Raw genomic sequence first — 22,700 nt, forward strand, 5'->3', positions numbered from 1 at the left:
ACCTTCTCATAAGCCAAAGTTTTATGCAATAATGATCATGCTTTTTTTCTGAGAACTTCAGGATGTTTCTGTAACTTTGTGCTGCAGTCAAACTGTTGTTCACCACAGGTAAAGCAAAAAGTTGTTTGTGAGGAGGATTTCTTATTTTACCCTTTTTACACAGCAGTAGCAGGGCTATTTGGGGAAGGGGAAAAAAAAGAAAAGAAAAAACAAAACCAACCACAACACCCAAAAAACCAGAGTTACACAGGCAGGTAGCTGTACTACTGGCCAAGTTAGTTTCTCAGATTTCAAGAAAGTCCCTTTCAGCACTGTGGCTCATATTTTTCAGATGCTATCCTGGTTGTTCAAACCAACCCCTCACAGAGAGCCAGTCTTCCCAGTACTAAGCACTTCCTGAAAACCTGGTATCTTCGCTGGTACATTGGACTACCAGAGACAACTAAAAAGCACCATTTGTCAAACCCCTGGTCTCCATAGTCCTACACATTCACTAATGCTCAGGACATTTCATGGTTTCTTCAATGTGCACTGATTGCTTCCATACTCATATTACCTCTGTTTACAATTCACAGTGACTCTTGCTAGATTGCATTACTCTTTCTACAACTCAAAATTTGACAGATTAAAATGATTTGTATCTCACTTCCCTCTCCTTGAAGGATGGTATGTTTGCCAGCTCCACACAACAGTTTTAATAATTCATCTAACAGTATGTTGTATACAACAGTATAATGTTGTACTGTTAATTTTAGAAAACAAGATAAACACTTGTGTTGAGAGGGGGGAAAAAAAAAGCCCTGTTCCAGAAAATATTCTCTATGAACAGAACACACACAGTTGAGCCAAACCTTCTCCACAAGCACCTTAAACCTTTTAAGACAGTTGCATTTCTTATTTGCCTGCCAAATTCAAAAAAGTGTCTGGGATGACAGGAGAAAAAACCCACTAGAAATGTTTTAGTGAAGCAGTAAACTCAAAACATATTTTTAGAACATCTGAAATCTTACGCTAGGACTTCCAAAGGCAAAATTATTTAAAGCCATTAGTGGAGGGAAGGGAAAAAAAAGAAAAAAGAAACCACTAACCTCAGTGCACCATTTGTCTAACCCTGAACATTCATTGTACAGCATACTATTTTGGCATGTTATCTCCCAAGAGAAAAAGCAATGGGAGGAAAATTGATTTGCTCTGTCATGCACGATGAAGCAACTGCTCATCTCCGGCAGTCACATTTTATTATTCTCTATCAAAATGTAACGCTGCATATTCAGCATGAAGAAAACCTTCTTGCTCTACTTTAAAGAGCCCAGAGACTCAGTCTTTGGTAGTCATATGTTTAGTGTTCAAATTTAAGCCATGAAAGGACAATATAGAAGGCAATTAAAGCATTTTGGAAATTGAAAAGCATCTCCTCTCTGAGGTAAGGCAGATTAAAGTAATGTTTCAAGGTCAGACTATGATGTCTGACACTGTTTGCATTTGAAGAGGACAAAGTAAGGACAATCCAGTCCTCAGAGAGACGTCTCTTCTGTGGCTATGTATAAGACCAGGACCTGGGCTAACATTACTCCATAAAAATATCTTAGTAGCAAACTCACTTTAGCATGTACTACTTCCTTCAAAGTCCATGGGAATCAGGTACCTAAAGACTCTGCGTATTTGGAGTCAAAAAGCTTTTGCAACGATCCCAGGTTTTATGTAAGTCTAGGTAGTTTTACCAGAAGTTAATCAATTGTGGCAGAAATAATTCTTCTTAAAGTGAAGACTCTTATAGATACCACCTTCATGAGCCTAAAAGATTCCTAACTGACTGCTGATTTCAATCATGGAATAATACTGATTTTTAATATCTGGTTAACTTAATTTTCCAAGCTATAATTTTTTGCCTGTTGAAAGAAGAACAGCATTCTTCCATGAACAGCTAGTTTAAGAGAGACGGGATTCCTTTGTATGGCTTTTAGAACTCACCTATCCAAAGTGAAATTTGTCCAAAAGGTAGGGAGGAGGAAAAAAAAAGAAAAAATATTTAGACTTTCTCCTTTGACTTAAGCAAAGGCTGAAGACAAGTTTTTGCATTATCTTTGGCTGTTCAACTTGTTGAAACTCTGTGCTGACCTCTATCCTCCTACATTAAAATATATGCATCTTCTTGGCATCCAAAACCCCAAAGTTCTTAAGGACTGTTTAAGTGCAACTTCTCTATTCATTTATAAAAGAGCTTTTCACTACACACAACTCCCCTGTGCCTCTCCTGAGTTTCCAAGTATAATTCACTCTGAAGAAAACACGTTAGTATGGCAGATGCTATGTGGCTGAAGGCAAAAGGGAAAGCATTTGAGATTGAGGCAGGAAAACCAAGTATATTTTCCGAGAATGTTGTTAGCTACTGATAAGTACGTGAAAAGAGATTTAGTTTTTCTAGTACTACAGAAGTTCAAGTCTAAAAAAAAAAAAATTGGTAGAATGGTAATAATATGATGCTAGAGAGAGTACTGAACTTCCCCCCCCCCCACCCCACCCCCCAATAGGACCTTAAAAGTTCTTAAGAAATAATCTTACTGAAGACTTCCTTGCTTAGTCACCTGGAAAGGAGAACTGGTTCCCATTTTGAAAGGTCTCTACTTCTCATATCCCTCACCTTGCTTCCAAATGAGAACAGACTACATTGCTCCAGCCTAACATCTGTGTCTTCATGAGCCACCACTGTCTCAATACTAATTTGGGAGGTGCAAACGTATTGGTAAATACATTCATTGCGGATTCAGTCTGCGGCTTCCCTGCTCCCTCTGGGACATATCCACCATCCAGCCCAATGCGAGCTGATACATTTCCGTGAAACTGCAGAAGCAGGGCCCAAACTCTAGTGCCTAAAGCCTTTGCTGCCGCTGCAATGCCATACAAAGATAATCTCCACAAGCCGCAAAGTAACCTAACAGTTGCAGCACACCGATTGCCAGATCAGATACGTTCATCTATCACGGCCACACACACACGCAGCAGCCCTACTTCCAACAGACCTCTGACTAGCAGAGTAATGTCATTCCCTTCATTTTAGGCAAAGCGAATAAAACAAATGCATGCCATTTTTTTAAATATCTCTTTCCTTCAGCAAGGCCTGGGGAAAATATTTGGTCTCCTGCTTGCACAAATACACAGTGTGTGCAGCACTAGCATACGTGGCCCCATGAGAGCACAGAAATGCAAGGGAATATGCAGAAACCTTCTCAAACCCAACCATTATGAACAGTTTGCTGACACAGGCACGTATAACTCTACACCCTCAGCTCAGTGACAGACCTCCTGCAGCACCCTGAATGTGCCACAGGCATGCGTGTGTGAAGAGGCCCAGAGCTTTGCTGACAGCTGGAAAGAACTCAGGGGGAGGGATGAAGACAGGGGAGGATGGTGAGCTGGCACTGGTCCCTGACACCCTGTGGGGGCTACAAAGAAAGCACCAATTCCCCTGCAATATGGGGCACCCTTAAAAATTTTAAGCCTTGAAATGACTGGCAGTCCTACCGTACTGCAGTACTCGGCTATCTGCAAAGAAAATCCTGAGCAGAGAAATGCCTTGGGGAGCAGCAGGGTCCTGCGGAGGTGAGCTGGAGTGAGCCACTGTTGCAGTGGCCTGGCAGAAGGAGCTGGGGCCCAACCACCCCCAGAAGCAGCTCCAGCCCATTTTAATTCAACGTCCAGACTAACAGGGAGTCATAAGGGTAAAGAGATGGTACAGCCCAAAGCAATGTTAGCTTGGCCCTGCTGCTCATGCAAAGAGGCAAGGAAAGCAGCACTCTGCCATGCTCACCTGATTTTTACATTTTGGGACCTTCACCAGTTCTCTGCTCTGCCTAAACTCTCTATCTGCAAGCTCTCAATACCCTAAATTGAAACCACCCGCCTGGAGTTAACAAAGCCTTTGACCAGCTTAGAGACAGTCTCGGCTGTTACATCTCCTCATTCCAGAATATCTCCATGACATTATTCAGTTATTTCTGCTCCTAACCATGAAAATAAATATGGGGCTGATCTCATTAAAATCTCCCAGAGCCTTTGATGTAATTTTAATATATTACCACACTTCTGTTCCTACAGCTCTCTTGGGCTGAAGTGACACAGTTTTCCAACTGCTCTACTCAAAGCAGCCTGTAACACAGGTTGGCGTGAGTCAGCTTCTCCCTCCGCGCAGCTTGGCTAATAGAAGCAGCAAAGCAATGTGATCTTTTGTTAATGTTGTAATTCTCAACACAGTCTTCTCTACTTAATATTCACTATTTCCTCTATTGGGGAATAAGAGCTGCAGGTGCTTTAACCAATAGGTGGCTATGCAAGACCTAAAACCCTGCTGCTGATCTGCTCTTTGCCAGCTTCTTACGGTGCCCTTCCTACATGGTTTCTCATACCCCCCGCAACTCTCAAAAGCATCGCAGTTACTCCCTTCCCTTAGAGGGGAAACATGGGACGACAGCAAGGGAAGAATAGCCATGCTATTAGCCATTTAAAGGCAACCCTTTGGGGACTAACCCTCTGCACTCACTTTGATTGAGGTCAAATACGTTGCTGAATGAACACGACTGCTCTTGGGCATCTGTATTCAGTCACCTCTTGCATTCTGCTTTGAATGCTCCGAAACACAATGTGGCAATACTCCACAGCTGTTTCTTCAAAAAAAACTTCCACCAGAAGAAAACAATTAAAAATGCCATTGGATCTTTCTTAAAAGTAAAGACATCCTACAGATGATATCTAGACCATCCTATATCCCATTAGAACTTCAAAGTGAAAACCACATCCAAGGATAACACACAAAATGTAGTTTGAGGATATCAAAGAATAATAATAAAAAGTCACTGGAAAATACCATTAGGGAAACAATATCTTTAGGGAAAGAAAAAAAGAAGGAAAAAAAACCCCACAGAAAAAGCTGACTTGCAGGCTAGTTAGCAGAGTCACTCATTGCAGTGCCACCCAGAAAGTGCGTGTATGTGGGGGGAAACACATTTACAGAACTAGTTTGACAGACTGAAAACATCACAACACATGTTTTTTTCTCCAGTTACAAGGATACAAGCGAGAAATGCTATGCTTGTTCAGTTCACTTGATGTCACATCTCGCCAATCCGTTCAGTGGTTGTCACTGTGGGGCATCACATCCATTTAATTCCACTCTGTGGCTTGGCAGTGGCCTGTTCTTTAGTTAAGCTGCAAGGAGACTCTGCAGTAACAAAACATTACCTCGATTTCCTTTTCTGCAAAGAAAGCGATCAATATTTTATGATAAAAATTCCTAGCTCCCAGTCCTATAGCTTTATACAGTTGATCTTTGCAGCAGTTCGCATATTGATGCTGTTTCTGATCCCCAGGCCACGTGAAGGACAGCTATCTATTCCACATTTTTTCCAAAGAATTTGGGATTATTTACTTGGGCTTCCATTCTGTGACAGGAAGCCATAAAGCCTCCAAATTGTCCAGACAGAAAATGATTCTAGCCCTGAGGAACAGTTAACACATCCTCCTTTTTGGGGGGCTGTGAACGAATACTCAACAGAAATTTGAGTTTAGGTAGAACAGTTTTACAGATGCAAGTGCTCTAAACAAAATCCCAACTGTGCACTAAACATTACAGGACACAAAGCGAAACAGTGGGAAGCCAACATCCTGGGACAGGGTGCAGGTTCCCAACACAGAAGGGGGTCACAAGTACAATCCCCAATAGCCACAAGAACAACTCCTCTACGTGTGTGGATTTCACATTCTGATCTGAAGACCTTCTTGCTCTACAGAAGTGATTGACTGTCACAGCTATAGCACCTGTGGGTGGGGAGAGAAGAGCTGACTACACACATATGTGGAAGAGGAATCATTTAGCCAACAGATCCTTATGTATCTGTTAAACATCCCTGAGCCTTGTCAATTGACACAATCACATCCACCCTACCAAGGATGCAACAGTATAGCACCATCCATGCCATTCTCTAAGCAGAGTCAAGGATGTTTAGATCCACAACTATGCCAAGACTAATAGTTTCCTAATGTTGTTTTAGGGCATTGCTTCAGTTCAGGTCACCTGTGGCTTCTCTACATGTCACACCTAGCTAGGGGTACAAAGTCTGAGGGGATGTGCAATTTCTATCAGTAAGATCACTCTTTTGCAACCCAAACTCAAGCCAGATCTCTAAATGCAGAAGACTGAAACATTATGAAAACATTGCCCATCTAACTGCATTTACACCAGCACAGACAAATATCACCCCTGACTAATTTCCCATCACCTCAGCCTGACATGAAACATTAGCAAGTGGCTAATGTCAACCAAGCATAAAAGGTCACCAGTTACTTGCTCTGCATTTAAAAGAACCTCAAATATTTCACAGAATATTGCTATGACTTCTCCACACAGCCCGGTCATGCAGCAAATTTTAGCCCTGACAAGACTTCAGAAGTGGGTTTTTTTTGTTGCTGTTGTTGTTTTTAGACAAAGGGTTCCTCAGGCAGAGATCATGCAACCTGAAGAAAATTCAGCCAACAGAGGGTCTTCAAACTCAAGCCACTGTTCGCCTTCACTTCTGAGCCAAGTCCTTTGGCTAAATCTCCAGGCCCTTACAAATTTATTCTTCTACTTAGAATTATGACAGTGATTTCTTCACAATATGTTTTTTTTAAATACAAAATTATGGAAAAGAAATTTGTACAAACAGCATGAATCAAACAAAGTACCACATGGAGTTCTCAGCCATTTCAGCCAGCTCAAAAAGGTTCAGCAGGCTTTCCCTGGAGCCACATTCCCAACGCTTTCTCAGGCTTTAGCATATTTTCCTGCCATGCCCTCCACTTTACCCATCCGCTGCTCTTCTGCTCAGGTTCAGAAAAAAGTAATCACAAAAAACCCCAACAAAATCTCTACAAGTTGCAAACTGGGGCAGGAAATTGTGGAGAGGAATGTGGTCATCATCAGGCAACTGCCTCCAGAAAAGGAACTGAATTCTTATAATTGTAATTCAAGACCATTGTGCCCCCCCCCAATACTCCTACAAGGCAGGTCAAGCAGGTCTGTATACAAAACTTTGTGAGCAAGAAGTTTTCTTCAGCAGCACCAAGGAGAAAGAGCTGCAAACAGGTCACATTTTGCAAACCTGGGCTCCCTGCTCTTGGTAGGGGGAGAAGCAGGCAAGGAGCATCTTCTGCAGATCAATGAAACTGGGCCACAGAAGCTAAAATGAGGAGAAGCAGTTGAGCAGAGCTAGGCAGAACCCTAGGACTGTAGGGCAAGAGCTCATTAACAACTCTGATAATAATCAGGCAAAAATCCCCCAGAGGCAGGGAATGAGCTGGGGGAGGCACAAGTGAGAAAAAACCCCAGATGGCTAGAGCCAAGTGGCCTACATGCGGTTGAGATGAAGGTAGAAGTTTTAATTTTGCTTCCATGGATTTTAACAGCAGCAAGAGCCAAGGCTTACTCAACTGGGATTCCTAAAAATAGCACTTGCCTAAGTAACCACACAAGACCACATGGGGCTCTATTTTCCTTAACTAGCTTTTGATCTAATGGAATTCTTCAGTTAAGTAAAAGAAGAAACAGGGTCTTTGTGGTGAAAGCACATGATCAGGAGTTAGGAGAACTGGCTTCTCCTCCACACTGCTACAGATTTGTTGTTTAGTCTTTTATGCAAAACAATGTAGCTCTTAAAGTATGCTTCCACCTCGGACCAAAACCTGTGACTGCATTTAAAAGCTGAAACATCCGTGCCAGCTTTGCTCCTTCCAGCAAGCAAGCTAGCCAGAGCTCAATGCGAGCTGCAAAGCTCCATCCATGAGCCAGCCAAGGACCCAAACAATTAGCCTGGTTGCACTCCACACTCTCATAGCTATGCTGGTTGCAACAGGGCTGATATTAAGAAAAGTTTTGGTACATCTCTGAGTATTGCATTTATCCTTCTGCACTGTGTTGTAGCACCGACCTCTGTGCTTCATTTGCCTCACACAGGAAATTAAAATAAACCTTCTTATCGATGTCAGCATAGCTCATTAAGATCTGGGAAGATGTCCGTCTATCATCTCAAATACCTCAGCAAACCAACAAAGCTAATGCACACAATATAAGAAAACAGAGTGGCAGTTCAGCAAGGCTGGAAAGTGCAAGAGCAGAGCAGAAGCAACACACGCTGGTATTTCAAACAGTCAACAAGCAAGTAACCTGGTAAGACCTCTGAGACCTTGACCAGGACAGACAAGCTCTGCCCTGCCAGAACCGGCTGCTTTCCTGGGTTTGCAGAACCCTACCCGTTTCCCTCACCGGGGAGAGGGCTATGAAGGACTCCCAGCTGAGATGCTTCCTCCCACCCTGCAACCTGCCAGCCAAGCTTAACACATTCCTCAAAAGCTCCCTACCACCCTTTGCAGCCATGGAGGAGTCAGGAGCTGGGATTCCCCACGAGAGCAGGTTTAAGCAGAAGAGACTGGACAGCAAGGCACAAGCTGGAGTGGACCGTGACAACAAATTAACCCCTTCTCTGGCTGATGGGAAAGCGAGCCAAGCCTAGCATGAAAGGAGGAGACATTTCAGCAGCCACATTGAAGAGAAAGGACATAACACACCTGACAATACATTTAAACAATGCAAAACATCCTTTCCAACGCCTGCAGCAAGTCAGCTCCTATCCTAAAGATCTAACACACTTGAGCCCACAAGCGCTTGCCAAGTTGTCAACATGGCCTTTGATATCAAAAAGCTTTGAAACCCCTGCCTTAAAGGCCAACACTTGTTTCTCCACCCATATTTGAAATGCAAGATGCCTGAAAGCTATAGAACTATTTAAACACCGAACATGCAGGAGTGTACACCGCAGAGCAGACACGTTCACTGGGAACTGCAGTTGGAAAACTAACAAGTCCCCTACTGCTACAATAACCGTAGCTGCATAACGGAAGACATGCCAGGGATCGCAGGAAGCTCAAGCCTTCCAGCGCTTTCTGTGATCTCGATGGAGAGACCAGACCAATGAACACCTTGTTTAAACCCACGTTAAATACCAGGATAGCAAGGGACGTGGAGCAGGGAGGATAAACTGCCACTTTTTTCTTTAAAAAAAGAAAGCAAAAAAGCTTTAATCAAGTTGTACACCAAATTGAAGCTTTATGACTGTTTTTTGTTTTCCTTTGAGGGAAAAAGAAAAGTCAGTAAAAAGTTATTTCCCCACATGTCAACAGAAAACCTGCACATCCCACCCCCCAACTCAAATGTTACAGCTAGGAGAGGGACACTTCATGCATTTTTCACCTAGATGTAATCCATTCTTCTATTTCTTTTCCAGTGGGTAATGAACATTTAATTGTGTTTTTCCAAAGTCAGAGGACATCTTCGACTTTATGCTTTCTGAGTTTCCACCCCTTGACTTCACAGCTGGTCGCACTACATCCCCAGCTCTTCTTCAGCACGACCCAGGACGACTCCACAGCACCTGCGATGCTGAGACCACATCACATGCCACAACCCACCAGCTCCTACCAGGATGGCGCTCCAAGGCACCAGCCCTCAAATTTACAGCTACTGACTGAAGTCACAATTTCACTCCACACACAGTAGAACCATTCACCAACTGCTTAAAATACCCTTCTCCGCAGACACGTACAAAACAGTTGCAGCACATGTTTCTGTAGGAGTCTAGTCTTCCCACTTTGGCACAGTAATTTAGGAGCTGTAAGACATGCATTAAGGCTGGTCTGATCCAGACTTTTAACAAGCTTTACATTTCACACTGATGTTATCAGCTAGTAAATCATACACATTGCAAGCAAAGTAATTTTTTATATACTTTTCCTATATGTGTTCCTCAGAACTGAGTGTTCTGGATACATTAATTATTTTCTGTCAGTCATCTTTCCAATTAAGATCTGCTCCTTCCTTCCTATTTTTTCCAGTATGATACACAAAATTTAGTTGCTGACATGTTCGAACAGGGACAAGAGGAATGATCAGTAGAGATTAAAGCATGCCATGCATGAGCCAACTTCTCAAACATCTGACAAAAGAAACACAAAACATCTTAAAAGGAGAGGTTTACAGAGATGGCAGCTCTCTTATGATGGTTGGTCCCGAGATCATCACCATTTCTGTCAGTTATCAGAAGTGGTTTATGGTTGCATTTAAAAGAAAGGCAATGAAATCCCCAAACACACACAAAAGAAGAGCTCCCGAATGCTATCGCTACATTTTGTTAATTTAAATTCAAGCAAGACCAATTGCTTCTTATAGGGTCATCTTTAATGTCTACTAAATAGTACTGCAGGAGCTCTATTCCAGGTTACACAGGGGCAGGATCATCAATAAAACTAACATGAAGACAAAGTCAATCGTGTCCTTCTGGATTACTTTCATCAACACAAGCATCCTAGCTGTTTCGCAGTCTTTATGCATAGGCATTTGTCAAGGATGCCAAATCAAGAGCTTGTCTGGTCATACACATCTTAGCACAGAGTACGCTATTTAAAGAGATCGGCATCTATCACACAACTCCAGATGAACAGTAAGTGAACCATCCGCTCAATCCACAAACAGAGTAGCTAGTGGTAGGTTTTGTTTTTAAATAAAGATGCTACTGATTATACATCAGCAAGAAGTCAACTTGCAAGGCATTAACTAGTATGCTCTCATCTCATTTTCCCACCAGCAACAGGATTCTCAGATCCAAGTTTTATTGCTCAATAGCCACAGCTTCTGCCAAAAATCACAAGGGAGCCAGGGGGAGGGGATGGCAAATATGAAATGGGACAACAGCTGTCAAGGTAATTTGATAGCAGTGATGGCTTCTTGAACCAGTGGACACTCTTGAGAATGTGAGCCAAGGCCTCCAGGCATCCACAGAAAAGCCAAGTAAGAAAGAGCTCGGTGAGAGAGCTGATACAAATGTCTGAGACAGAAGAAAGAACAAAGAAAGCCAAGGCCATCTAACTTCTAAGAACTTCAGTTTTCCAAACAAAAAAAAAATTCAGAACAAGTGTCCAAATGAACCCTCCCAGCCATGAAGACAAACCATCTTTTGTTTGAAAAATGTTTGCAAGTTTTCCCAGTACCCTTTCCAAAAACATCTCAAAACTACAACATCCAAACAGAAAACGGGAGTGAAGAATGAGCTGACAGATCAAAAGATCAAGGCAGTAACCTTCCATAGGTTCAAATATAGCTCAACTTGCACTACCAAGCAGTTACCTGTGTTATGAGGCTCACATAAATTGAACTTAAGACTATAGGTGAATTTCTAATAGACCAATGTCCACAATCAAAAGTTTCCTTGCTGTATCCATAACACAAAAAATATCCAAAGGAAATAGTTATCACTGGAAACCCTGACAATTTCCATACTTTTAGTTTAACTGCTCAGCTAAATGAACCATCACTTCAGCAATGAGTCATATCCTTTGGTGGAACAGTAAGAAGAAAGCTCATTTGCCTGCGTCTGTGGCACCTGTTTTAGTAACATTAAATGGATCGCCGAGACACACCAAAAACACAGGTGAGCACAAACAGCAAGTCAGGAGCATGTTAGCTGTGACAAGAGCAGCAGCAGGAGGTCAGATACTTCAGTGATTATTCTCATCAGTAGGTTTTACTCTACTTTTTTTTTTTTCCCTATTTTTCTATGATAGGTTTCATTTTCTGTATTTTATGCTTTAACCGTCTCCCGTGCACTGAACAACTGCAGTTCTCTCACTTTTCCTCTCTTTCCAGAGCTTCTGGATTCTCCTTGACCACCCCCATACTCAGGCTTGTCTCGGCAATCTCATGGGAATTTGCAATAGCTGGAAGAAAAAAAGAAAAAAAAATAGAAGCAAACAGAAATGCTCATAGCTTCATTCAGTATTACTGTCACCTGCTACAGACCTGCTATACACCAAGAAACACGATCACTGCCAAGATGCATCTATGTGTACACGAAGCAGATGAACTGTTTCTTCATGCTGAAGTCAGCACTTCGACAGACACTAATGCAGTCACTCACTTATGTTAAAAACAGCTTATTCTGATAGGGAAAATAAGAAATGCATGATGATTGGCTTAAAGAATTTAGTATCAAATTTTAAAATCAAACTGCAAACCTAGTTTAATGTCTAATTTCTCTAAAAAGTTCTTCAAACATTGTACTCAAGCACCCTTCCTATTGTGAGAAGTCACTGGCTTGTTCAATTGTGGCTGCAGATCTCCCCACAAGCGTTGCAGCTCCCTTACCTGACCCTGCAGGGACAATCTACCACTATTTTTGTAAGCATTTACTAAAACTCCTCACCCAACACAGGAGCTTTTGCCTTAAGTGCTGGTCCTGCAGAACGGACATCAGACATAGGAAGAGGAGGGTGGCTTCTGCAGGCCTCCTGACCCTCACACGTGCAGATAAAGAGAATCCCCAGAATGACTGCCTCGAAGCCAAACAGGTTTAACAACCCTTCACCATCTGAGGCAGAAGGCAATTTGCTTGGTATGTCACAGGTAAGAATGTGCATGTGTTGGGGCAAGGGTAATGAGACGTCTACCCCATGCGACTTCAAAAGGTTAACAACTCAAAGGTTGCGACACTCCCATCTCTCCCTTGCGCAGTCTTCAAAGGCCACCCTACCTAGTCCTACCATCGCTCCCTTCATCTCCCTGTTCCAACACAAAAGGATTAAAAAAACAACCCCACGAAAAAGTAATTTTCTCTGAAACTAGAAATCTATTTCTGTCACTTCTGGTAGCAACTTTTCCAATAAGATTTCTTAATTCACACCTTACTGGAGGACACCATTCACTCACCTCTTCTTTTAGTCAGTCAAGAGAAGAAGGATGAACTAGTTCTGTTCACCCCTTCCCTGCACTAGCCTAACCCCTGGGAAAGGGATGAGAAAATGGTTGTTTTCACTGTTCCAGTCACATCCATCTTCTGAATGGGACAAGCAGCAAAATTCTCAGCTCCTCCATCCTGTTCCTACCTCCTATGTCAAAGAAAACAGTAAAGAACCAGAATGGAGCTAGACAGATCAATATGATCACAACTGCAGCAAAACTCTTCATGCTAGCACAACACAATGGTGCCCTTCATTACAAGTCCAACACTGAGCTTCTGCAGAAACAGACACTTTAATCAGACATCGGTCATTAACGGAACCATGAAGAGACATAGTGATAATGGTATCAAGAGGACATAGGTTCTTTCAATTCTGTGTCATGGAGGCAAGTCCCGCCTAGACCCTGATGTGCACATGGGCCCAACACAACCATCAGAGCAGTAGCAGAATCCAGACTCTGCCAATACACTCGGAAAAAGCGGGACAGAACGAGTGGCATACCGAGAAGGTAGCCTGCACCACCCTAGAGCAGGGCTGGACTACCAAACGGACAGATCTTGCATACCCCCTTAACTGTTGACAAATTGCAGGTTGGTGGGCTGTTATTTCCCTGTATCACATCACCACACACAGAATAAGGGGAACAACCCCAACTAAGCCATCCTTTTCATCTCAAATTTCACCAGCAGTGAGAACAGACTTGGATCTATGTCACTGCATCCCTCCTACTCAGCTTGCTCAAGACTCGTTCCTTTGGAACGGATAGCAATGAGGAACACTGTTGTGTTAGCCTCTGGTGTAACTAACCTGTCCATGGTGCAAGAGTAGCTTTCCAGCTGCACCACAAATAGAGCTCAAGACTTCCTGGCTTATGACGGAGCCAAGGTTTTTAACAATACTTGGGTTACCACCTCATCACCTGACAAGAATAAAGAAGAGCTACTTGCATATCCCTCAAGACTGGGAATTTAAGCAATAACAAGCACGCCACTTAAAGACTTGCCTACTAGGTCTCCAGCCCTGCAAAACAGAGAAATATTTAGCTCATAATCAATCCTAAACTGGACATTACTTTAAATCTGTCCAAGAACAAAAGCCAAGCAGCATAGGATAAAAGGATAAATGGCACCTCTGACACAGTAAGGAAAAAAACAACAGATTAAAATCCCATATGTCAGTTAGAAGTTAGAAAGCACCTGACAATGAATTTTACAGCAGCAATTTTAGTACCCATAAAGCTACACAGAGTAAAGCATTAACCATTGGGGCATTCACCTTAACTGTGTCTTCATGCACTTGTCTAGTGGGTGGCCTCATCTCATCTGTTGCTACTGTCTCCTAGTCTCTCTCTTGACTTTCCTCACCTCCTGCCAACAAAGAGTGCCAGGAGAACTACACGTTGATCTGCAGAAAGGAGAGTGAAAACACTAAAGACATTGACAGCCAAGGACCTCAGGGCAAGAGAAACAAAATCTGAGTCAGTGGAGAGACTGTCAGTCTAAAAGTTGCAATCATCATGCAAGGAAGGTATTACATGAAAATTAAACCAAACTCCTGCTGTATACCTTAAATTACAGGAGGAAAGCTGAAACATACTGGCTTCCACAAAACCATTGAGTTGATACAAGGGAAGGGGACAAAAATTAGTCCTTATTCTAGAGCAAAATAACTGAAGCACAATAAGGCCTCACAGTCTATACACAGCTTTGGACAGCACTATAAATCCAAAAGATCAAACCCTCCACTTTATCCTTGCTCAACTCTCAATTCACTTGAGGCAGTTACACCCTTGATTTCCTTGGATCATTCTTCCATTTTGGAAGAAACAAACAAAAAGGAACAGGAAAATTAAATCTTTTGTATGCATTAAATTAAGTTTTATGAGGTTAAAAAATGACCTGTTCCTATCTGCAAGAACTTTTGCATTCAGTTGTATCTTCATGTTTTTCACTTCCCAATCTTCCCCAAAACCATGGAAAACACTACTTGAGAGATGAGAATTACTCTCATTAGGAGAATTGTTCACAAGCATTACCACAGCAAGAGTTATTCCTGCTCCCAAAAACCACATGCTGCCTCTCGCTGTGGGAGTACGTATTTAATCATAGTACACGCTCATTCCTTGCCACAACTACTAACTGCAGCGCCGGGGAGGACAGTTAAGATGATCACATTTGTTAAGTGAATCTCTTGAGTTTAGAGCACTTCATTCCCTCCTGAATGAATGTTCACACTGACACTTCCTCTAAAAACTTGCAGGACACTGCTAGTTTAGTGCTTTTTAGAGAAAGTAGATGTAGAAGCATAAACACCACCCAAGTCCCTGAGCCTACCAGCCTCCTCACAATGGCTCATCCCTCAGCATCCTCCTCTAAGCATTTGAAGCACTTCTCAAGGTGCCTAGTTCTTTCTACTGATCAGGAGGTAGATGCAAGCAGAAAGCAGGGTACTTGGATGCAGCCTCCAATATTTCCAAGTGTGTTTTCAGCTAGAGATCAATTGGACAGCAGGAAAAATAGCAAACTACAGAGCATCATCAATATAAGCTTGGGAAATAAGAGAAATTTTGTCCATTTCTCTACTCTATGCTTGAATTAAGATATTTCAGCATAGTTATTAGTTCCAGGATGGCTGCATGTCTATCTGAAAAAAAGAGCATACTGATATCTCTGCAAAGCCCAATAGTTTAAATGCAAAACCATCATGGATACAGCTAGACAACTTCCCCCTATCTGAATATTTTCCTTGGAACTTTTTGGTTGGAGCCTGTGCATTGCACGGGGCTGAGAGGGCTATTACTCTTGGAAGCTATAGTCCCAAATTCTTTCCTTTACTGGAAGATGTGAGGTTGATGATTTGCAAAGAAGAAATGTTATTAAAGCCTCTTACCACTGGACCATGTTCAAGCAGCAGGCAAGCAACAAGTTCAAACTCAGTTTTCAGGCCAGGAATCAGAAGTGAAAATGCCCTCAGCACTCAAATGTATGTGTGTCTTCACCCCACCCCCTTCCCCAGTCTCTCTCTCAAAAAAAAAAAAAAAAAAAAAAAAAAAAAAAAAAGAAAGCTTGTTCAAAGATTACAGCAAAAAATGGAAAATTCAAAACAGCTGTTCTGGAAAGTAAAAAAAAAAAAACCACCACACAGTATCAGAATAGAGCCATTGACATCACAGGTCTCCTGGTAGACCTCTCATCCTGTATGGAGCAGGTGTGCCCCTGCAGAGAGGAGGAGGAGGGGAGATCAGGATTCCCATCTGTGGTGCATCACACAGCACAGGGAAACCTTCATCCCCACCCTTAACCCCTGGGGCATTGGAGGAAGCAGGAAAAAAGAAAGCTACTGTATTTGCTTGCACATTGGCTGTATACACTACAACTGCACTCACAGGTTTAACCCTACGTTTGGCATCAAGCAACAGATTGCTGTAGTTCTTGGAGACTGCATCCCTTACGTAGGTAATTAAGTTTTTTCACTGCCCCAGCTGCCGCCTTCAAGCTCTAACCTCAGGGGATTCTCACGTTGGGAAGCTTCACCCCCCACCAAGACTGCCTCCAGGGTGAACTGTGCAACTTGTCCATTTCCAGGCTCTCCTTGGGAGCCTTCAGTCAACACAACACAAACTAGATTAAACTAGTAAACTACTGGCAAAGCAATCCCATTTTAGTGATCATAATCCCCCCCAGGCCTTTGTCAACTGAACGGAAAGACCTACAAAACTGTCAGTCCTGATTATGACAGAGAGGCAGGCTCTATCATATGCAAAGGAAATAAAGTATTAAGTGTGTTGTGATCTCCATAAAGGTCACATGAAAACACAAACATGCTAGTACAGAAGGAAGACAAGCAGGCTTTCCTCTACACGTGATACAAGAAAGTTTCTCATTTCTCTTGCAAGTGAGCACTGAAACTTTTAGTAGCTGATGTTGAGTCTAAAGTACACTGTACAGGACTTTCATTAAGACAGAAATAGACAATGATTTTGGCGTGGATTTTAATTTCTCTGGGAGAAATCCCACTCACATAGCGCAAGCAATTCTTCAACACTAAGAGAAGAAAAAAGAAAAAATACCCCCCAGTGAGCAGTGTGAAGGCCTTGAATTTAGGTGTGGAGTTATCAGTGTTTTCAAGCCTAACCACTCCAAAAAGCTCCAGGCAAACTAGTATATCAACAAGAAGATAAAAGTTATTCCCCATGAGGGCAGGGAACCAGCATGCACAAAGATCAGATCACATATGTAGAGCAGCATAAACCCCATACTGCTACAACCACATAGTCCATGTAGTGAGCTACTCATAGGACCACTGCCCCAGCCTCCAGTGAGGCATCCCTTAGTCCTCTCCTCTGCTAGAGAAAAGCAAGACACAGCAAGTCTTCATATAACTGATATCTTGAGAGACACTTTTCCCTCCTCCCCACATACTACATCAAGACACTAAAATAAAAGCTGAAAGTCAAAAAGCTTTATCTGTACACATACCTCAGTTACACAGGGGGAAAACACCCCACGCAAACTCACATAGCAAAACATATCAAAACTAATTTATCCATCTTGAAGCAAAAACTTAGTGATGTACCTTGGAGTTCAAGCTAGAGCTACTGAATAACCTTAAGTCACAACTCAAGCATACCTTAACTAGTACAAAAATTTAACTGAAGCCTCTTACTAGATGCTCCTGTAACATCAGCTGAAGGCCCCTGTGTGCACTTTCTGTGTACGGGAATCTTAACTGTAAGAGCTGTACTTGCTTCCAATGGAAAGATGTCCCAGGCCAGATAGGAAGAACTAAGCCTGCAGCTTGCCTAAAACCCATAGCCACACCTACTTGCAGTGCCAGATTGTAAGTTTTTATCAAGAACAAGTTCACACTGGCAGCAGATTTTCTTCCTTTTTTGTAGGAGACCAGAAACTGCTGACACGCAATTCATAAGCAATAAAAGCGGGCAACTGATCATCCTTGTCCTCAAGTAACTGTTGCATGGAAAGGGGTCCTGCAAGCTCACTTTCAGCCAAGGACTGCACTTTAAACCCCCAGTGCAAAGGGCAGGCAGGACAATCTTCTGAAAGGAGGAGGTGGAGTACTGGAAGGAAACCAGAAATGGCAAGATCAGTCTTAAAATTGTTTGCTGGCAGCAGAGTTTCCAACTAAGGCAGAGTCAGCATTTTGTTGCCCTCACTACCCATGGACAAGTGGGGAAAATAAAGTCTTGTTCACTTCCACAAAGATCAACAGTCATGGATGGCTCCATCATATCAGCGTAAGAGATTATACTACCATAAAAAAGTCACTATAAAAAAAACCCACACACCACTTTCATTCATACTTGCTGTGGGAGAGAACCACAAGCAAGTAGGAGCCTGGTCTTGATGGCATGGTTCACCCTGCAGAGAGCAATGTTACAAACACCACTCACACTTGAAAAGGCAGATCCTTTCAGGACTGCCAGCAAAAGAATGGTGCAATCCCAACAGAAGCATTACAGAAAACAAAACTATACAGATCTTTTGTACTGAATGTATGTGCTCATCTTCTGGCCCCAGCTCCTTTGCTGGAGTAAAGCTCTTGCTTGGTTAATTAGTAACTGCAGCAGAATCGTGTTAACTTGTAACTCTTGAGGCCCTCAATAATCATCAGGTTTCAGTTCCCAGATTGACAGGCATCACACTTACTATGCCCTTCAAAGTACAATTCCTTGATGAGAAGCGTTGTTGCTTCATATTTAAACACTAAAATTATCGCACCCAACTAAGTGTACAAGCAGAACACTTCAATACTGAGACATATCCACCCCATTCATACAAGCTTTCTTAGCTTTGACATTTCTGTTCAACGTAGGTCTTGGGTATTTTAAGACAACTCAGTTACAAGACAAGTTGCTTTTCCAGTATGCTTTCACTAGTCCTCTCGAGCAGATACCATCACCAGTAGATAAAGAGCAAGACTGACTCACGTCTGTAAACCACAAAAGTAACCACAAACACCCATGTAAGAATCCCAATTTCCAACATACCGGCCAACCTAAAGAAACACCTCTTGCTTTTACAGGTTGTGCACTAAAACAACACAGTCGTCAAAGACCGACAACCCATATCATGTCCCATAGATGACAGAGAAGTGTGGCAAATCCTGAAAATCATTCTCTGTTCAGTGAAAACTGGCTGCCTACCAAAATTCTGGAAGGCTCCCAGGCAATTTTAACACAAAACACAAGAACAATGGCTCGAAGGTCTCCAAGGGCTCCTAACTCATGACTCTCCAGAGCAAAAAGCTACTACAGACAGAGCTATAAATAGGGAATAGAGCACTTTTGAGTAAAGGAGGACAAAAAAGGGAAGAGTTAGCGGAGACAAGTTTGGAAAGAATCAAAGTCTCTTTGTAACTGGGGACCAGGAATGAAAAGATAAGCTGAGCTGGCCACTGTGTTAAGCACATCAAGTATATGCAACTCCAGAGGCAAGTCAAAAGAATGTCCAGTTCCTCTCCAAGCATGATGGGCTCTGCTATGAGACAGGGAACTCTTCTGCCGTCTATCCTTCTGGTTCTGCAACCTGGACTTGTTTCAACCTGGATTTTCAGATCAGGACCTGGTTCTTCCAAGTCCACTTTGTGAAAGATTCAGTACAGTTGCATATCCTGGTGTCATCACATTAGTGTGGGTTTTTCATGGGTTTTGGTTTTTTGCTTGGGCTTGGGTTTTTTGTTTTGTTTTTTAAGCAGCTATGGGAAATCTTTTAATAGACTGTAGTTTCTCTGCCTAAATTGGTAACAATATGTTTTGAAGAATCAGACCTTCTTTATTCCATGTGGTACAAAAAGCCATTTAGAATACCAAGGGGCTTCTCAACTTACCTATTCCAGGCCAGTCCTTTCTCTTCCCTACGCCTACCTCTCTGTAAGAAGACCTACACTGAGGTGACTAGGTCATCTCTTCCCCTTATAGTTCTTCAAGGAGCTTTACTTTTCATGCTCTTCTCACAGATGCTTTGTATACCTTCACACTGAGCCCTAGTTTATTCCCAGCATAACTTCTTCTGCCAGCAACTGTTAGGCCATGCCGATTTCTAGGCCAAGGGAAAAGGTAGATTCCACTAGGAGAAGGTTAATGACAGATTTATGCATCTCTTCTTCTATGATTATATATTGCTGAAAAGCGAAACAAAAACCCATCACTAGATAGTCCTGAAATGACTCTGCAACCTTGGCAGGAGCCAGGCTGGATCAACAACCTGATCTGGGACTGTTAGCCATGTGCTGTTGGCTGTAGCTCATTAGCACCAAGTATTTACACTCCTATTTGTAGCTAGTAGGCTGTACTTCAGGACCTTGCCAAATTAACAAGAGTGCCAGGTTATGCTCACCAGGGTATAGTTCAGAGTACTGGAGTACTCTATGCTGAGCGCTAGTTTTACAAGCTTCAGTGACATTGGGAGGGACCCAATACTACAAGTGTAATTGGTCTACCTAGACTGGCAATTGCACCACACCTCTGTAGAGGCATATAAGCTAATGAAAAAGTGAACTCTTGTTAAGTATTAGTGGAAAAAGAAAGGCAGGATGAGATACAGACTCATTCAACACACTGCCTGGCCACTTCTTTCATTCTAGGTCTACTTGATAGTGCCTAAGCAGCTGTAAAACTGACTTATGACTCTTAATATTAAGCATACACTGCAAAGTGTTTAGAAGAGGAAGCAGTGAGACTTCAAATTCTCTAGGTCTTAATTCCTGTGCACTAGAATGTCTGCCCTCCAAGTAAGCAAGACAAAATCTGACACTAGTGAACACCAGAAAGATGAGTAGATCTTCTCTACAGTTTAATGGCACTGATGCTCCAAGCTAGTAACACCCCCCCCCCATCCCACCCCATAATCCACTCACTATAATGATTCCTTTAGTAAAAGGGAGGGGACTGGTGGCTCACAACATATATGAAGTGTGAAGTGGCTAACTCCCTCATTTCCTCAATTACCAGCTAGAGTGATATCACAGCCTGCCAAAACAAAACCTACCTTTGCATGGCTTCATATAGAAGTCACGATCAGAAATGCAACCTTTAGATCCACTTCTTTTTGCCACTAGCACTACAAAGCTACTGACAGGAGATACCCCACTATTGCTGTTTGTCTATGTGCAAGAGCTGAAAAAGGTTCAGTGTTGATTACACACACGCACAGAAAGAAATAAGCATCTAGAGCTATTTAATTAAGACAGTATCTTTAGCTCCAGAACTTCTTGAATCGCAGCCTCATGAGATCAGTAAGCTTCCATGGGGAACAAGAGTTCACTCTTTTCTAACACTTTCTCTAAGCAGCCATAGCCTTTGTCAGGCACGTACTACTGCTGAGGGTTCGTTGTCATTGTTTTTACACCCTTAGAGTCAACTGAAGTTCACCAAGAAAGTGTTCTGCTCCTCAGAACTTCATGTTGGCACAGAAATACTGAGACTCAAAAAAAATCTCAACCCTGGAAGAATACTGCAATGGTTAAACTACCTGATCATTTTCCTGCACTACTTAATTTGCTCAGAAGTTGATGTTCTGCCTGTTCTCTCTATGCTACTCCAAAACTGGCCGTGAAATGCTGCTGGCTGCAGAGACTGACCTGAAGTTTACATCTCTGCCTATTACAGATAACCTTTACAGACACAGAGAAAGCAGATAGGAATGTGGTTCACTTGTGGTGGAATTCACTCCCATCAGCTTCAGCTCAGGAAAGCATTTGCTAACTTAGCAAACAGTTGAGGGGAGGAAAAGGCAACTTCTTGTCTTTGTTGAATGACAAGAGTCGCTAGCAACTGGTTAAAAAGCAATCCAAGAATTATACCCAACATGAGTGTCAGATTCAAAACCTCAAACTGCTCAAGCCATTTAATTCACTTACTCCTGCCCCTGCCAGCCACCAGAACCACACATTTCTTTCTATTCTCAGTAGCAAAACAGAGCCTCCATCTGGGCTCCTCACCAAGGCCAGCGTGAAGAAGCACTGCTGCTGTCCAGCAGCATCTCTTCTTCTCGTGGTCCCTAAAAAAGCTTCACAGTAGGGAGCCCGGGAAGAACTGGAGCTGTTCTCCGATGTATTCCCCTTGATGCCTCCCTCTCAGCATACCAGCAGGAGGGCTGCCTGCAGTAACCCACATCCACTTCTCTCCAGTGGAACGAGCACACATCCCCAGGAGCTCTGCAAGGCCAGCAAAGCTCTTGGCAGTGCAGTACCTGCGGGTGCTACACTGTCAGACAGCCTAGAAACTGTCACGAGGCAACCCCCACTCCCACATGCAATTTTTGTTCAGGGAACAAATCTGCAGGCACTTCATGCTGTTTTCTGTACCTTGGTGGCAAATTCCCTTCCACCTACCACTCCCCTACTCTCTTTGCACAAAAAAGTCTCCATGCTGGACCTCCTCAGCACCTTTCCCTTTATATGAATTTCCCTGAAAGGATCAGGGGAGGTGCCTTTTATTAGCCAAGCAGCCTTGAAAACGATATTGTTTTCCAAGGAGGAGTTTTACATGCCTTTCATAATCCCAGAAGGGATTTATGTAGTTTCTTCCAGTTTCTCGTAATGCTGCAGTCACAGGCTTACACAGAAAAATGGATCAGGAGACAACCAACCTGTTAGATCAACTAGAAAGTGAGCATACAGATCCATTAAATAACAGTTACTCATAGGAAGTCTGGACTCAGATTTAGCAGGAGGGGAACCCATAAAATCTGAAAGGGACCAGGAAAGAAGCCACCTACAAGTTTGCGTTAGAGCTGTACCAGAAAAGTAAGTGACCTAACAACAGAAAAAAACAGAAAACAAACCTCAAACCAACAACAGTAATGCAGAATTTTGGATCCCTGGGCTACCAATCACTTGCTGTCCTACCTGCTTCCAGAAAG

The 22,700-nt window shown here is 42.7% G+C and overlaps 2 protein-coding genes across 4 annotated transcripts in view; one reads left to right on the forward strand and one right to left on the reverse strand.

Annotated features, from left to right (window-relative positions):
* Nucleotides 1–9,953, forward strand: part of ATP5MK (ATP synthase membrane subunit k) — a 236,409-nt gene extending 226,456 nt beyond the window's left edge. Inside the window, exon 4 of the mRNA XM_075758024.1 lies at nt 9,938–9,953. The gene's annotated coding sequence lies outside the window, so the exon portion shown is untranslated. The remainder of the gene's footprint in view (nt 1–9,937) is intronic.
* Nucleotides 1–22,700, reverse strand: part of CNNM2 (cyclin and CBS domain divalent metal cation transport mediator 2) — a 121,574-nt gene that overhangs the window by 92,876 nt on the left and 5,998 nt on the right. The gene's annotated exons all lie outside the window — the stretch shown is intronic.

This window comes from Balearica regulorum, chromosome 7 (genome assembly GCF_011004875.1).
Source record: "Balearica regulorum gibbericeps isolate bBalReg1 chromosome 7, bBalReg1.pri, whole genome shotgun sequence".
NCBI classification, from domain to species: domain Eukaryota; kingdom Metazoa; phylum Chordata; class Aves; order Gruiformes; family Gruidae; genus Balearica; species Balearica regulorum.